The sequence below is a fragment of the Kogia breviceps genome, chromosome 15 (assembly GCF_026419965.1).
Source record: "Kogia breviceps isolate mKogBre1 chromosome 15, mKogBre1 haplotype 1, whole genome shotgun sequence".
NCBI lineage: Eukaryota > Metazoa > Chordata > Mammalia > Artiodactyla > Physeteridae > Kogia > Kogia breviceps.
Genome location: NC_081324.1, coordinates 46,652,791 through 46,658,731, shown reverse-complemented (window position 1 = coordinate 46,658,731; position 5,941 = coordinate 46,652,791). Strand labels below are relative to the sequence as shown.

At 40.1% G+C, this 5,941-nt stretch overlaps 1 pseudogene; it reads right to left on the bottom strand.

Annotated features, from left to right (window-relative positions):
• Positions 1-783: 783 nt before the first annotated feature.
• On the bottom strand, positions 784-4,633 carry LOC131742158 (DNA replication complex GINS protein PSF2 pseudogene; annotated as a pseudogene).
• Between the last annotated feature and the right edge of the window lie 1,308 nt (positions 4,634-5,941).

Here is a 5,941-nt window from a genome sequence, read left to right as displayed (position 1 = left end):
GAAAATACATTTAAATACTTTGAAATTTTCTATTAATAGGCAAATCTCAGACTGTGTGCAAATATCAAAACACAGATGTCATTGGCAGCATAATTTTGCTATTAAAAAGCTCAAAATCATTCAGAAGAGAGAGAAAATTTTAAACACCATATAAATCAAATACATATGTATATTTAAAAATAAGAAAAACTGGAAAAGAAAAAGAATTAACATATGAATTCAGATGCTAGGAAAATAATAAAACTAAAGAAAATAGAATGAATTAATAAAATTAAAGACAGGAATTAACGAAGCATCGCTGAATTTTGTTTTTATTCTGTCTTCATTGTGTATCAGGGCTTAGAGGACAAACATGGGTCAACCGTCGCTAGCCACTCATCTGCTCTCCTCTGTGTGAACCACCTCTGTAGGAGATTCTAAATTTAGCTCAAGAGATCAGGCTCAAAAAGGGAAAAGAAAAATGCCACGGCCTCATCGGCACTCCCGCTGTCTCCCTATCTTTTGAAAGCAACAAGTGACGTCACCCAGCACTCACCTGCGCATGACAGTTTTCAGCCGGGACCACTCACCTGCGCATGACAGTTGCGAGCAGGAGCCTGAAGGCTCTGCTGGGGGAAACTGCTAGCTCTGCCAAAGCTTTTTTTCTTTCCCGCATGAAAGGCCAGCTGGCTCCTGGATACAGATGTGGAATTACAGCACGTGTCGAGGACTAAGCACAAGCCTTTCTAACAATGCTTTTTAACAATGTTACAGAGCCGTTCCTTGCTTCACTGCACGTTTTTTTCAGACATTCAAAAGTGGTTCTAGAACTCCAGAAATGTGAGTATCAAGTCCTGAGTGCTCACACACCACCTGGGAGCCTCCTGCCTCAGACAAGGGCCTGGACAAACCTGTCTCTCCCTTGAAGTCTTGAGACTGGAAACCTTCAGAAGGTTGCAGGTGTGTGCGGAGTTGATATTTCCATATCAACACCAGGGGTGTTGACCTCCATCAAGGTCAAGTTATCCAGCTTGGCGCGTGTCACCCGTTGTCTCACTAAGCTGTCGGCAGACGCCTGGAGCTTGGCTAGCGAGTGTCCAGATCTCATTTCCTTTCGGGTTGTTGCCTGAAACCTTATTTAGCAGGAGTTTGGTAAGTTCCCCTGGAGTAAGGACTAGGTATGGGGGGAACGTTTCTTCCTTTCCTTCATGATCCTTCATCTTCTCCAACTTTTCTGTGTCCGTCCACTCGGGAGGAAGCAGCCGGCTCTTCTTGGGTTCGGGTTGATTGCCCGCCACAGAGGCACCTGCACGGGGGAGCCAGGGCGGAAAGGCCCCAGGTCGCCCCCAATGAGGTAGATCTTGTCCAGGCTGAAGTTCGGGATAATGGGGGCCAGCTCCTTCTCAGCCACAAACTCCAAGTTCTTGGCGGCGCCAGCGGTAGGCCTGGAACTCGCCCTCAGCTCCCAGGAAAATGCGCAGTGGTGGCTGCTTTCCTGCCACCTTCCCGCCACGGTGCAGGACCCGCCCCCTGAACTATTTTTAGAGTTATTTTATCCCTAAAACTAACAGCTGATGCTTTTAAAGTAAAATAGATTTAACGTTGGCAAGTCTGATTTAGTGAAATATGGAATACATCTATTTTAAATCAGAAATTGGAGTTGTTTTAGTTATCAATATTGAAGTGATTAAAACATTTAAAAAGTGGGTAAATTGCGTGGCAACAAATGGAAAAATCCAGAAAAGTGGATATTTTTCTAGAAACTATATGCAAGAAGTTGAAAAGATCATGTGTACATGAACAATAAAAAGAATAGACGATAATTCAATTTTTTAAAAAATAACAGGGGGTAAACTTTTGTCATTAAAGAATCACAAACTCCAAAAGCCTTAAAAAATGACTGGCAAATTTAATCTAATAAAAAATTTAAGACTTCTACTAAAATATCTCAAAAATAAAGAACAGGAGAAAATGTTGGCTACACATCAATAGATAATGGATAAATATTCATAAATATAAAGAGCAACTATGGATCTAAAGGAAAAAGATAAACAGATAAATAGGAAAACAAATAATGGATATGAACAGGCAATTCATTATTTTTTAATTAATTAATTAATTTATTTATTTGTGGCTGCATTGGGTCTTTGTTGCTGCGCGCGGGCTTTCTCTAGTTGCGGTGAGCTGGGGCTACTCTTCGTTGCGGGACGCCGGCTTCTCCTTGCGGTGGCTTCTCTTGTTGCAGAGCACAGGCTCTAGGCACGTGGCCTTCAGTAGCTGTGGCACGTGGGCTCAGTAGTGGTGGGTCACGAGCTCTAGAGTGCAGGCTCAGTAGTTGTGGTGCACGGGCTTAGTTGCCCTGTGGCATGTGGGATCTTCCTGGACTAGGGCTTGAACCTGTGTCCCCTGCTTTGGCAGACGGATTCTTAACCACTGCGCCACCAAGGAAGTCCCAATTTATTGTTGAAGATACACAAATGGTTGATAAACATATGAAAATTATTACACTTCTAAATGCAAATTAAAATAATAAAGACACTTTTCTTCCATAAGGTTGACAAATTTGAAGTAATTGATAAGAATTATTTTTGGCCAGAATGTGAGCAAACACTGTTGATGGGAAATAAATTGCTGAAGTCTTTGATAATGGACAGAAATTTTATGTAAAGACATCACTGGATTGGTATTTGCCTGTGTATGTGAGTGTGTGTGTGTATACACATATACATATGTATATATAATTATATACATGTATATACATAGGTCTCATATATAACATACAAAAACATATACCTATGTATATGTATTTTGCATTTATATGAACTTGTGGAAAGTAGAATTCACCTTGTGATTTCCTCTGAGAAAAGGAACAGGGGCTGATGTAGTGGTAAATGAGGCTTTCACGTTATGCTTCATATACTAGGTGTTTGCCTCATTTGTTTTGTTGTGTTTTTTAACAAAGAGAAATATAAATTATTACTTATTTAAGTAAAAATATAACTTCTTGCAAAAGAAGGAGTGGAGGTGATTTGTATTCTAAAGGCACAGAGAAATCATTTCAAGTATATCCCATGGATATTTTGGTTATGAAGTAGATAGCTGTGGAATATTCTATTGATTAAATTGGTTAGCAGAATAAAAATTTTTGGACTGCCTCACGATGACTTGAAAGAGCCTAAAGCTGTGGTGCATTTTCCCCAGTCATTAAAACTCTTTGTATATTTAATTTAAAATTACTACCTAACATTAGGTAATATTTCTCTGTCATTCAATTTTAAGTTTCTTACAATTTGCCTTTTAAAAACCTCCAGCCGTGAAGGGTCATTTTTGTGTGTACATTTGTTGCCATGTCTATTTATTTTTCAGATTGAAACACTATAGCCTGTAAGCTCCCGCACCCCACGTTTCAAAGCCGTGTATTTTCTTAGGCTATTAGAAAGATGTTCTTATGGAGAGCTCCTTGGACTGAGAATTTCCTTTCTGTTTTTATGTGAAATACTCAAAAAAAGGCCTTTCTGTAGTTGCTTTTCTGTCTTTTATAGATGTGTGTAGATCAGAAATATTTTCTGTCTTCAACTGCATTCTTCAACCCTGAGTCATGTAGGCCTGTCAGATTCAGCCTTGTAATTTTGCCTTTATACTACTTTTCACAACTAGCATTCTTTGGGCACCTCTACGCTCTCTCTGAAGCTTCACTCTCTTTTTTACACTCAGTGTTCCTGCTCCACTCACCTTAGCATGTATTTCCAATAGTGTTCCCTGAGAGTAAAGTTTTTCACTTCTGAAAGTGAGTATTTGCTCTGAATGTCTCGGGAGCCTACACTGACAAAGCTGTGTTTGATCTTCTCACATTCAGAAGCTCTGTTTGCTCTCTGTGAAACTTGGATCCTCTAAGGACATTTAGGTTGTTCCCAGATCCTTTAGTCCCTGCTTGCATAGGGTTATCTCGTTTTGGTTGTGATTATTTTGGAGTAAGATTTGGTTCTCATGGCTTGTGGTATACGTGGGTATCACTCTTTGACTCCTCCGTGCTCCAACCAGTTGTCATGCTATGCAGGGCACACAGCTCTTGGTGTTGGGGCTACACTCGTGCCTGTCCTGAAGTTCATGGGGATTCCTTGTTCCTAGTTTTGTAGAGGATATTGTCCACAGTTTTGTTTGTTTTGTCTTCTTTAACACTCCTGATTTATTATTGAGGAGGGTTTTGGGGAATATTTTAAAAACTATACTGTACATACTATATACTATACATCATCACACTGCACAGTTGCTGGTTTATTTGATATCAGGGGGCTCCAACTTTTGTTTATGTAGTGAAATCTATCAGTATTTTCATCACCAGCTTATTTAGAAATAAGCTGGTTTATTTATTTAGAAAATAAGGGTATTTTGATATTTTAATTTTAGCTCATGTCTTAGCTTTTTTGGAATGTAGCATTGATTGTTGATTTTCTTTCTCCCACTACTTAAAAGGCCATGTGAGGGTGGTGATACTGTCTTATTCATCTCTGTGTTCACATCACCTGGCACCTACAAACAAATGCTTGTTGGAAAAAAATGAATAAAATTTTTATAATTCATTTTTATTACTGTAATTCAATTAAGTTTGCATTCTTGGTCCACCTATGTAAACTTCTCGTACTTACCTCTTCATACCTCTAATTTTTTTTTTTTTTTTTTTTTTTTTGGTACGCGGGCGTCTCGCTGTTGTGGTCTCTCCCGTTGCGGAGCACAGGCTCCGGACGCGCAGGCTCAGCGGCCATGGCTCACGGGCCCAGCCGCTCCGCGGCATGTGGGATCTTCCCGGACCGGGGCACGAACCCGTGTCCCCTGCATCGGCAGGTGGACTCTCAACCACTGTGCCACCAGGGAAGCCCCATACTTCTAAATTTCTACCCTCTCCTTTTCTGCTCTCTTTTTTCTCCTTATTAGGTGTATTACTATCATGTTATATCTTTTTTTTTTTCATTTGCGTCCTTAAAATCTTTTATTGTTTTCCTGCTGCTTATAGGATAAGGTCAGATCCCCCTTGCATGGCAACTCAGTCCTCCCTGATCTGGCCTAGCCTGTGCCTGCGCCTGCCTCTGGCCCATCCAATCTTCCCTGACCCTCCATCCGGTCACGGTGCTTGCATCGTCTGGAAAGCAACACATTCTTTCTGTATGTTCCTGCTTTAAATTTTTACTTGTTTATCTCCTGTTTACCTCCATTGTCTTCCTGTGGAAATAGCATAAATACCCCTCCCCTTCATACTCTTAAGTGAGTATTGCCCTTTCAGGTCAGAGAATATTGTCATTTTTTTTTTTTGAGATTAAGTTTTTAATTAAAAAAATTTAAAAAACATCTTTATTAGAGTATAATTGCTTTACAATGGTGTGTTAGTTTCTGCTTTATAACAAAGTGAATCAGTTATACATATGTCCCCATATGTCTTCCCTCTTGCGTCTCCCTCCCACCCTCCCTATCCCACCCCTCTAGGTGGTCAGAAAGCACTGAGCTGATCTCCCTGTGCTGGCTGCTTCCCACTAGCTATCTATTTTACATTTGGTAGTGTATATGTCCATGCCACTCTCTTACTTCGCCACAGCTTACCCTTCCACCTCCCCATATTCTCAAGGCAGTGCTCTAGTAGGTCTGCATCTTTATTCCTGTCTTGCCCCCTAGGTTCTTCTGACCATTTTCTTCCTTTTTAAAAAATATTCCATATATATGTTTTAGCAAATGATATTTGTTTTTCTCTTTCTGACTTACTTCACTCTGTATGACAGTCTCTAGGTCCATCCACCTGACTACAAATAATTCAGTTTCGTCAGAACCTTTTTTTTTTTTTACATCTTTATTGAAGTATAATTGCTTTACCATGGTGTGTTAGTTTCTGCTTTATAACAAAGTGAGTCAGCTATATATATACATATATCCCCATATCTCCTCCATCTTGCGTCTCCTCCCACCCTCCCTATCC